Below are 12,286 nucleotides of genomic sequence, written 5' to 3'. Positions count from 1 at the left end.
ACAGTGTGCATGCTATGTTAGTACTTGGTTTGGTTGTGTTGATCTGTCATGCACTCTAAGGTTATTTAAATATGAACATCGAATATTGTGGAGCTTGTTAACTCCGGCATTGAGGGCTCGTGTAATCCTACACAGTTAGTGGTGTTCATCATCCAACAAGAGGGTGTAGAGTCTAGCATCTATCTATTTATTCTATTATGTGATCAATGTTGAGAGTGTCCACTAGTGAAAGTATGATCCCTAGGCCTTGTTCCTAAATACTGCTATCGCTGCTTGTTTACTGTTTTACTGTATTTGTACTGTCTGCAATATTACCACCATCAACTACACGCCAGTCCTGGACAACAAAGCACTTTTCTGGTGTTGTTGCTACTGCTCATATTTATTCATACCACCTGTATTTCACTATCTCTTCGCCGAACTAGTGCACCTATTAGGTGTGTTGGGGACACAAGAGACTTCTTGGTTTGTGGTTGCAGGGTTGCATGAGAGGGATATCTTTGACCTCTTCCTCCCTGAGATCGGTAAACCTTGGGTGATCCACTTAAGGGAAACTTGCTGCTGTTCTACAAACCTCTGCTCTTGGAGGCCCAACACTGTCTACAAGAATAGAAACACCCGTAGACATCAGCCACGTTTTTGCGGTGGAAGAAACTGACGACTCCACGTACTGCTGGGACACCGCAAATGGTATTTTTTCAGTCCTTATGTTGCATTGCCTTAATCAATGAAGTTATTCATGAACTACCTTGTTTATATTTTAGTTTTCATAAATGACTTAATGATCACACCCCTTTTGTTGAATATGAATGAACCGTTGCTTGCAATGAATTAGTACTAATTAGTCATCAATAAACATAGTATGCTCATTATGTGATTGCATTCCCGAATTAGTAACTCTATGCCACTGCAGAATATGGATGTAATTAACCATATCTCAAAAGATAACGTAGCACTATGAAAGCACCCTTTTGATAACCTTTTACACTCATTGTTTCATATATAACTAATTGATTTTTGCTCCAAAAGGAGGATGAGAGACCCCCGCCATCTGCACTAGAGAGATGCATAAGGACTTTCATAAGTATATGACTTAACGATTACATCCTTTATCTGAATATTAATGAACCGTTGCTTGCAATGAATTAGTACTAATCAGTCATCAGCAAACATAGTATACTCCGTATGTGAATGCATTCCTGAATTAGTAACTCTATGCCACTGCAAAATATGGATGTAATTAACAAGTATCTCAAATGTTAATGTATCACAATGAAGGAACCCTTCTCGATTAACTTTTACACCCATTGTTTCATATAACTAAATAGAGGGCGAGAGACCCCGGCCTCTGCATCGAAGAGATGCATATGGCCGTTATTTAGTACTCCATCTTGTGAAATATGTTGGAATTTTCCTTACTTTTGATTTACTCCCTCCGTCCCACCAAAAGTCTCTTGAATCTGCCTTCTCCTTTTTCCCTTAGAAAAATAACTTAATCAAAATCCAATTATTTACTAAACAAGAATGATATACTTGTTATGCCTAATCTACTTAGTTTAACCTGTACCTTTTATAATTCTGTTCTTTATCCGACTAGATTTTTCTTTGCCAAATTGCCCGAAGCTTATGCATATTTCAACCCCATCGTGGATGTTATGCCAGTCATCCCTCTATTCTTTTTTTTCTATTACCCTTTGTTTGGCAAGCTGCTTTAAGTTTCCCATGAAATATTTAGTACTCTATCTACCAAATTGAATGTTGTATTCATTCCAAAAAATCAACAAAATGTGTACAAGGAGAACTTTTATATGTTTATATTACTAGTATGTATGCACGTCAAACCATTAAAAATTCTGTTTGACAATCAAAAGAATATTTATAGCATGCCTTTCGCAAGTTTTGAAACAATATAAAAATCTAAAATAAATTACATGTACAGTATGTATTATTCTACCAGAGTGTAAAATCTGAAATTGAGATACCCTATATTCGGGCTGCACAAATATGACAGAATCTGATAGATTTTGAAGTTATAAAATGTTGCAATATATATGTCAGGTCTTTTGTTGTTGCAAAATCTTAAATATAAGATATTTTGATTTGGACATTTGTATGTTGGTAGAACACAACATTGTCGACACCCGTATTTAATCACCATGCTACATGTAGCTCGAGCTATATTCATGGTTTTTGAAAGAAAATAATGCCAACAATGCATATATAAAATATGAAAACAAGAGTGGTCCTACAAAAATGATGTTTCTTCCCATCAGTCGGCAAACGAAGGGAACAAAAAAAATTAAAAATATGTGTACATCTAACACTCACTCGTTTCTTATATTTACCTACCTTTTCCTTTGATGTTTCCTTGAGAGTTGAGACCGTAAGAACCTTCCATTGATCCATGTAGCAGTGCTGAATAGCCATTTCTTTGAACGGGGTTATTCCTATGCTTCAGGGGTTTCAGATATTTGGTCATTTTTTTGGGTAGACCCAAGGCTCACGTGATGGTTCTAAAATATTGTAGAGTTAGCTATGTGCAGTGTTCACAGAGAATCCGGCTGTTGTGCGCCATTAGATTTAGCACTCCAAGGGTCATGATTGAAGCTCTATACTCAGTTTAAAACTGGACAAACTGGTAAATTGTTTGTACTCCTATGTTGTATACAAATATCTAATCATATACAACGTTGGATCATTCCAATCAGATGGCTCACGTTTAATTGCTTTAAGCAGAGGACTGCATGGCTACATGTAAGCCGTTTGATATGCCAATCTAACGGTACACAATGAAAGTCTTCACGCTTCACCCACCTGTGTAGTCAGCCTACCACCGCACTGTTTGCTGATAGCTTTTGCTAGGTCACGCAAGATTCTGCGGGCATTCTAGAGTTATCTGGCTACCTCATGTGAGACGGTGAGTGTACAGATGGAGTGGGTGCAGTGCTACTGTGGCCATCTACCAGCCTATAAGACTATTTTTTCCACAAGCGACCACATCAATGAACGTAAATGAGACAAAAAACAGCCTCGAGATTCTCCTAGAAAAACATTGTTCTATGAGAATCAGAAAAATAGAAGAAAATCGTTTGTAATTACATGCGTAGCTTATATTTTAATATAAATCTTCCCTATTAATAGTGGATGCTATTAATAATTATTTTGTGAAAATCTGATCAATCCGATGCAGAGTTTTAGTTCTTGGTTGTAATCTTACCGACAACCGGATTTTTGGGTAACTATCGCTGTAAGAAAGCACCGACCGGTGTTTAACAAAATTTGTGTAAAATTTGATGACCTTTGATATATTTTACATCAATATTAAGTTTTTTTTGGAAAATCTTAGCCGGTATTTTGACTGGCATTCTACGAACGGGTAATACATGTGCCGATCTGTATTTTCTAGAGATCGGGGAAAAGGCCTTGATTGGATGTACCTACATGCAGATCAAACAGTTCTTTGTTTATATCGGTGAACAATCTGAAAATGGTATAATTAATTTTGTTTTTGATACATTATTTCTCCCATTTTCTTGAATAGATTTCAGTTTCCCAAAATTATCTTTGATTAGTTATTGTGATGTCCCCTCATTCAAAATAACTCAGGTTCTCTTTTTGCTATATATATATATATATATATATATATATAGGGTTGCACTATTTTACAACCAGTGCTCAAAATAATATTCTGAGCACCACCGGCCCGATCTGGGAAATGGCCGAGAACAACCAACCGATTGGAGAAAAAAACTAGCAATTAGGCTTCTTCCTGACCCGCCCCCATCAGCCGCGATCCCCCTGCACCCATCCACCCCGCGCCGCTGGCCACCTCCACCACGCGCCGCCGGCCAACTCTCGCGCGCTGCCGGCCACCTCCACCGGCGCCGCCGGCCACCTCCACCTCGCGCTGGCCAACTCCCGCCGCCGCCGACCAACTCCGCGTGGCGGCGGACTCCTCCACCACGCGCCGCTCGCCGGAGCCCCGATTACTTCCTCGGCCACCATCCAGGGGCTGGCTGGACCTGTTCCCTACTCCCGCTCCGCCATCCGGCGCGCCGCCGCCGGTTCCCTCCTTCCCGCCACCGGAAAGGGCGCGATCGCCGGCTCATGGGCCGATGTGGAATCCCTGAGGTCCGCTGCCGGCTGCCGGGAGGATTTGCGATTGATAATTCTCTCAGCCAGTTCATGGCGCGCAGTTCACCAAATGTAAGTAATTCTGCAGCAGGCTTCTTCACCAAATGTCATTACTAGACGTAAGTACAAGATGTGGAGGGCGGGCAGTTCACCGCCTCGTGCGGTGAAAATTCATGCCAGTTCATGGCGCGTGGTACCAGTTCGTGGCACCCATTTTCGTCCTCGTTAGGTGCTCGCATGCCGAGCTGAACTTCCATGCCATGGTTCCCCCAAATCGACCAATCGCTCGTGCTTTCTTCTCTGCAACTTGTTTTGGATAGTGTCTTGAACTGCCTGCTCCGGTGTATCGAATTGCCTGTTCTCGTGTACTCAATCGACCGCTCCGATTCATCCGGCCACGAGTGCTTGCCGATGGCTGCCATGCCGCCCTCAAAAACAGCACACTGCCGGCGTCTTTGTCAGCCCGCTAGTTGATGCTACTCTACTACTGCTACCGATGTGAACATGGTGTTGAGATGAACTAAGCGTAGTGCTCTACTCTGCTCTAGTGCATTCTCCGACGCCCGATACAGAGGAACTTCGTACACCACTCGCATGGCTGTTGTCGTCTTCGGGGATCAGCCTCGTAAAGCGCCTCCAGCCGGCCGCCACCGCCATCCCATGGCTCCGCTCGAACTGCCCTGGTCCCGATGTACTGAACTTTTTCAGCGCCATGCCTGAACTTTGCGAGGTGTCTAAACGGTTGGGTGTGGTGCATCTGCTGTCCCTTCACGATGGCGCCGGGAAAAGTAACAACGTCAACCAAAATGCTCAGCTGAAACCAGAGCTAGCAGCGGCACACATGACAGTTTGTTTCCCATAATTGACTTGCCAGGAAGTGCACTCCAATGATCGGGCGTTCATGTTGTGGTTGACTCAGTACTACTGCTGATCGCTTTTAATGGGAAAGGAGGACTCACACTAGCTTGAGTAGGAAGATGATCGACTAACTAAATTCAGATGCTCCTACCAACTTGGAAAGGCAGAACTTCTGGAAGTCCTCCCAGCCTATCATGCGGTTATGTTCGTACTTCAATGGTGGTTTAGAATTGAATCCATCGTGCGGTTTTTCATACTAGCAATTAATAATGAGCAGCCGTACTATCCAGAGAATTTTAGCTAACTGAATCAACAAGTAGTCTGAGTTCTACGAACTAGTGTTCAGCGCCGATTCTACATATCAATCCTGCTGATTTAAAGTGGATCAGTTATACACCTATTTTCTGCTTGAAGCGAGAAAAAAAGGCGGTAGCTTGGTGACCGCTGTGGATATGTTCCTTGCAACATTATTTATGTTTTTTAAATATAGTATGTATTCAGGACTTGAAGTGGTTATGTTCCAATAAATACTTCTATCGGACTCAACAGAATTTAATTTTCTCTTTGTTTAACATGAGTACCAGATGCAAGCGGGAGAGGAAGAGCTCCAAGGAGAGAAACCTAATCAGGCAATCATCCGCAATGAACCCGCAAGTCCAAGAACATCAAGAGCGGGAAGAACAAGGTATGGCTAGTACAAACTATGAAGTCAAGACGTTGATATGTCAAGACGATTGGTTTAAGGCAGCCGGTATGTAAATTCTCCCCTTTAATGTCAAGTCATTTCTTTGGCTCGTATTTTCTCTTGTGACTAATAGTAAACTCTCTTACTCTTTCAGATGTTTTGGAGCATGAGTACACGCCCCCTGTTAGTTAGTGTGAAAAAAATGATGAGATGAATTGTCCAAAAGTACAACCGGGAACACCTGAAAGTACAAGCATGGGTTTCTGGGAAGGTCAGAAAAGAACGAGTTCGGTTATCCCAGGGTTCCAGTATGAAAGTAACAGCTTCTGTTCAAGTTCATACTTGTGTATTGATTCCAACACAAAAAACACAGGTTGCTTCTGACCATGTCGTTGAGGAGGAGCATGTAGTGGAGAACATGGTCGCCAGCAACGACGAGCTTGCATCTCAAAGAGGTCGATTGTTCTTCAAATGCCGGGTATCGGGCTGTAGACAAAGGCGAGGACGAGGTGCTGAGATACCTATGACGTTTCGACGACGACGGCATCCAAAACAGTATGCAGCATCTGGCCCGTGCTTGGCTTGTGTGACTCTGATTTGCTCGTCAAACAACAGTTAATCGTCAGTTAGCACCTCAGATATTATTACCTGCTTGTTCTTCTGATCCTTTTTGGCCGCTGACACCTAGTGAAAAATCCATCTTTTACCAAGTTTGATTGGTGTGTAAGCGGTTGCATGTAGTATGGCCGTGTTATAATATGGCCATGTAGACGTGAGTTTATTTCAGCACATGTCAGAGTTGAAGTTGTTGCTTTTGGCCGTAGTGAAATATCTCAAGCACCACCGCACCTTGAAGCTTCAAGAGCACTCTCTTCCCACTTGTTTTTCTTGGAGCACTGCCCCATGAATGTTTTGGGAAGTACAGCATAAATAAAATCACAAAAATTTAGCCATTTGGTTTGAAACATCCTTTAAAAAGTTCCGCCGAGAAACACACTTAGTAAATATCCGGAAGATCAAACCTGCTAGCTGGGAAGTACACACCCTGTTCGGATGTACCAGAAAGTAATTACAAAAACATTCCCAAAGAAGTACACAAGGCAATATCGGAAAGTACACCACTTCGCTCTCCGTAAGTACATAGGCACGTAAAGTGAAGATAAAAAAATCAACATGAATGACACATATTACAAGTCGAAGAATACTTGACGCTGAGAGGTACACCCATTCGGCACGACCAAGACACCCATTTAATATGAGAAGTACAAGAAAACCAAAATGTACAAAAAACAAAAGAATCCCGTCATCCGCGGGGAAGTTCAAATACTTGAGGCTGAGAAGTACAACCATTCGGTGCGAGCAGTGCCCCCAGTTAAGATAGGAAATACGAGAAAACTGACTAAAAACAAATGCAGAAAAAAATAATCGCGTAATCCACAGAGAAGTACAAGAAGTGCTTCCAAGAAGTACAAGCGCCTACTACACGAAGTACAAGCGGTAACTAGGGATGTACAAAGTGTCCAAAATAATCCCATGATTGATGTACAAGCGGTAATGAGAAGTACAACCATTCGACACGAGTAGTACAACCACTTAATATAGGAAGAACAAAAAAACCGACAAAATTCAAATGTAGAAAACACTAAATAATCCCATCATCTGCGAGGAAGTACGAGCAGTAATTCCGAGAAGTGCAGGCGCAGACAACAGGAAGTACAAGCGGTAATTACATGAATTAAAAGTGTTCAAAGAAAATACCCTCACATAAGTTCACATAGCAAAAAAACAATAATAATCCCATCACCCGTAAGGAAGTTCATATACTTGTGAATGAGAAGTACAACCATTCGACACGAGCAATACACCCACTTAATATAGGAAGTACAAGAAACCCGACAAAGTCCAAATGTAGGAAAAAACAAAATAATCCCGTTATCTGCAAAGAAGTACGAGCAGTTCTTCTGAGAAGTATAGGCAGAGACACCAGAAAGTACAAGCGGTAATTACATGAATTAAAAGTGTTCAAAGAAAAATACTCCCACCTAAGTTCACATAGGAAAAAACAATAATAATCCCATCACCCGTAAAGAAGTTCATATACTTGACAATGAAAAGTACAACCATTCAACACAAGCAATACAGCCACTTAATATAGGAAGTATAAGAAACCCGACAAAGTCCAAATGTAGAAAAAAAAAAATCCTGTCATCTGCAAGGAAGTACGAGCAGTGATTCTGAGAAGTACAGGCGGAGACAACAGTAAGTACAAGCGGTAATTACATGAAGAAAATACTCCCACATAAGTTCACATAGCAACATTGTGAAGTTCAAATATTAAGATCTGGGAAGTGCAGAATCTCTTAAAATAGAATATAGGGACAATCTAACATTATCATTTTGAAGCACACATGCTAGTTTTTGTAAAACACACTAGTATCAAAACATTTCCAGGAAGTACAACCACGAAGGCCAAGCAGTACAAGGACATGTCGTGGGAAGTTCAGATGCGCATGGTTGTGCTGAGCATTTTGTGTGGCCATGGACCTCAAACAAACACCGTATGAGAAACTTATAGTCATTTTACTGAACATTTTCGTGAAACAGCGCCGAGAAGTACAACCGCATTTCCCTAGAAGTGCATGTTCGGTTCGAGGGAAGTTCAATGCTCTGTTTTTACGGGGCGGAAATCTATTATTCAAATCTCATTGATTTGATCACCAACCACTTCAATCATTGTCACCAAAAGCTTTATATGCTAGAGTATATGTATAATTTCATTACCTACAACATTTACAACAAATAAATGGATCTAAGCCATCAAATTCAAACCGTTATCCCACAAAATATACCGGAAATATGATTTCAAAACTTCTAAAATTAGTTTTAAACCGTTCGGATTTGGCAAAAATGGTAGATACAAAAAAGATGCGCAATTTTGACAGCTTTCCAACCGTATATCATTTCCATTGTTTAAATACTCCGAATGGAAATCGCGGGGAAATCATTCGGCGCCCGTCACATAAAACGGGCGGACAGTAATTCGATTTATTCTCTTAAACTGTAAGGAATTAGAGAAAACAATTTGTATAAGAAAGTTGCACCTAGTCCATAGCTTTCCAACGCCATATCATTTGCATCATTCCGACAAACGGTTGAAAAAATTCATCCAAATTACTGTCCGCAGTTTTTGAGTACGTCCGAAATTCGGTATTTTCAAAATTGTTCAAAAACTGTGAAGATTTTGAAAAAACTTAAAACATGAAAAAGTTGCGCAATTTCATTATCTTTCCAACGGTATATCACTTGCACAGTTTCGATAAGCGATTCGAAAATCGAACTAAAAGTTCGTTTTCTAGCCAAATAGAAGCGTTTTCGTATTTTCAAAATTAAATGTAAACTATGCAAAATCTGTGAAAAGTGTGAACATGAAAAAGTTGCGGTTTTTCATTATCTATCCAACGGTATATCATTTTCATAGTTCAGACTAATGGTTGAGAAACTCGAGGTATAATCAGTACCTATGAAGAAAACGGGAAGTTCAGGTAAGTTCGACAGAAAGTTGAACTCTGTTATCCGGAAAGTACAACCTTGTGTCCAGGAAAGTACAAGTCGGTGCTCAGAATATATATATATATATATATATATATACCAACACTATTCTGCAACCGGTTGCAGAATATAGTGCAGGCAATGAACGAGATGGGGTAGAAATAAATCACTTACAGAACGTAGCAACTGATGATAGATTTGTCGAGCTCGCGCAGATTGAAAAGCTGGAACAATTCACTCAGATGAATTGTTACATAGTAATGTTTGAAGTGATGCTCATGTCTAACTTCCGCATAAATATATTCTTTGGCGTTTTTATTTTTTATGTAATCCTCTTCCTGTGCAGGCTCGACGAGAGGCCCATTCGGCACATATGTAATTACTATCTCCTTCACTGGCGCCTCATCAAGGCCTAACAGTGCACGAAGAGTCATACCGATCAGGGCCGCTTGTTCTCTGGCACCCGTTACAGTCATTCCCTGTTCTGCCACAGCTGCTATGATTGTGGGGTCCATTCATTCAGCATCCGGACCGACGGCTTTCACTATGAGCAGGGCGATCGATTGTTTACTTTGTTCCCCGAGCTGGGCAACTCGTTTCCCGCTTTTTTTACTTGCTAATTCTTTTTCGGCCTCCTCCAAGGCTTTCTTCTCCTGCTTCTCCGCCAGCTCTTTCTTCTCCTTCAACATGAGTGCCTGCCTACGAAGTTCACGTTGATAGTCATCAGGCAGATTCTTCGCGGCTTGGGACGGTGTGCTCAAAAATGACTTAGCCCACTTCTTTTCCTTGTCAGAATATACTGGCTTGGGCTCGGGCTCTCTTTTCGCCTGGCATTCCGCCCTCCATTTCTCATGGTGAGCAGCCGCGGCCGCGTCGACTTCCTCGGCACTACGTTCCCAAGGCCTTGTGGGGAGAGGCTTCAGTGATGGCTCCGGTACCTTTGTGGTCTTAGGTACATAAGGGTCTGGGTTAATAGTCCAGGACTGCTTCTGCTTCTTCGCCGGAGGTGGATTGGGGGGCGGGGTCTGCTTACCCGCCCGGGGCGGACTGGGGACGGCGGCTGCTTACCCGCCGGAGGTGAATTGGGGGGCGGCGTCGGCTGACGTGAAGGAGGTGTAGGTGAAGCACCACCACTACCACCACCACCACCACCGCCACTGCCACCACCACCGAAGGGGGTGGACTTGTTGGCCTTGGCGCCTCGCCTGGAAACTTGATAAACTTCTTTTGCCCTAGAATGATATGGCGCTTGACATCTCCAAGTCTTCTCTCCCCTTCAGGTGTAGCAGTGTCAATCTCCAGGTCCTCAAACCCTTGTACTATGTCCTCCACCGTGACACGAGCATAGCCATCTTGAATGGGGTTGTTGTGGTGGAGTGCTCCAGGTTCACATGGTAAAGCACTGCCGATGGCTACCTTCATGGACATGTTCCCCATTGGATAATACATATGACATTCTTTCATCTCCTTTACATCGTCCACGGGGTAGCGAGGAGGCTCCGGTGCAGTAATTTCGATCGTCGGTGCATGTGCATTAGCACCAGCCGGTGGGGCCTCCGTGGAAGCCACGGCCCAGCCTTCGCCTGGCCGGCCGACATCCGGTGGATGATCTTCATGCGTCCGAGCTACCTCTCTTTCTTGTACTAGTACATCCACGGTTTTCTTCATCTCATTGAATTCCGATGCCAACCGCGCCAGCTCATCTTTTTCCCGATCCGCCTTTCTCTTACGGCTTCTGTAACTGTAGGGGTCATTTTCTTGGGAAAACCCTTCTTCCCACGAAATGACGCCTTTGCCTCGTACACGTCCTCCGTGTTCAGGATTCCCGAGGGCTTTTGTCAGCTAGTCATTCTCTCTGTTGAACTTGATCTTCCCCTCTTGAGCATCCCTCATTGCATCAAGAAGGGCTTGGGTGGGTTTAAACTTTGTGTCTCGGTGGGTACACTCCCCTGTCACCGGGTCTAGCGTTCCCCCATGCCCGTACCACCAGCTTTTGGCCCTAGGGTCCCATCCCTCGGTACCTAGAGGGATTCCTCGCGCCCTCAGGTCATCCTCCATCTTCTGCCACTTAGGCTCCGAAAGGCGGTATCCTCCTGGCCCCATAATATGATTTTACTGCTTCTTAGCCGCATTTGCCTTATTTTTATCCGATATGGCCTTGAATTCCTCTGATTTCTTTTGCCTCACAAATTCGGGCCAATCATCTTTCAGCTTCTCATACTATCCGGTGAAATCCGGAGTCTTCCCCTTCTCGACATATTGAGCCGCTAAATTTTTCTTGTATGTCCGGAATGCTGTGGCCATCTTCTGAAGAGCGAACTCTTTGACCAGCCTCCTCCTCTTACGTCCCTCCGGATGGTCGTTACCGAATTCATCTTTTTTGTTGTATTCCGGAGGTAGAACGAAATGCTCCATAAGCGTTCTCCAGCATTCCTTTTTCTTTCTCTTCTTGCCGACTGGAACCAACACGTGCCTTCACCGGCTCATGCCATTCCCGGGACGGTGATCGGGACGCTGTCTCTAACAACGACTCCGCATTGGTTGATGAACTTGGTGTACGCCTCTTCGGGCTCCAGCGGCTTGCCTTTTGGACTGATAACATCAATGGTATATATTACTCCTTGTTTCAGCGTCTTGGTTTTGCCACGCTTTGTCTTCACCGATTTTTTCGATGATCCGCTGGCCGAGGGCTAAAATAAGAAAGAGAGTCGAGTTAATACACATATTTATTGAAATCGGTAAATTTGTATCACCAGAGGCTCAATGTATATATATACCTCGCCGGAGGTGGTGATTGCTAATTGCTTATCAACATCGCCGGAGGTGTTTGTCGATGGTTGACCTCCATCAACAGTGCCCGTTCCTTCGTCATCACCTCGCTGACGACCTTCATCTTCACCGCCAAGGTTCAGATAAGAAGAGATATCCTCTTCTTCATCTTCTTGGGGCGGCACATAAAGAATGTCGCCGTTTATGATGCCGAAAAGATGTGCCTCGGCTTCCGGATTATAGTTATCCCTAATCGGGTCGGCTCTATCGTCCGCCATATGTGTCACTCCT

General features: G+C 43.3%; 1 long non-coding RNA gene across 1 annotated transcript; it reads left to right on the top strand.

Annotated features, from left to right (window-relative positions):
- The first annotated feature begins 4,163 nt into the window (after nt 1-4,163).
- On the top strand, nt 4,164-6,387 carry LOC139837593 (uncharacterized). The gene is made up of 3 exons (XR_011754138.1): nt 4,164-4,206; nt 5,577-5,677; nt 5,832-6,387. It is a non-coding gene; the product is annotated as an uncharacterized lncRNA (long non-coding RNA).
- The last annotated feature ends 5,899 nt before the right edge of the window (nt 6,388-12,286 follow it).

Source organism: Lolium perenne, chromosome 3, assembly GCF_019359855.2.
Source record: "Lolium perenne isolate Kyuss_39 chromosome 3, Kyuss_2.0, whole genome shotgun sequence".
Classification (NCBI taxonomy): Eukaryota; Viridiplantae; Streptophyta; class Magnoliopsida; order Poales; family Poaceae; genus Lolium; species Lolium perenne.
This window is presented reverse-complemented; position numbering and strand designations above follow the sequence as displayed.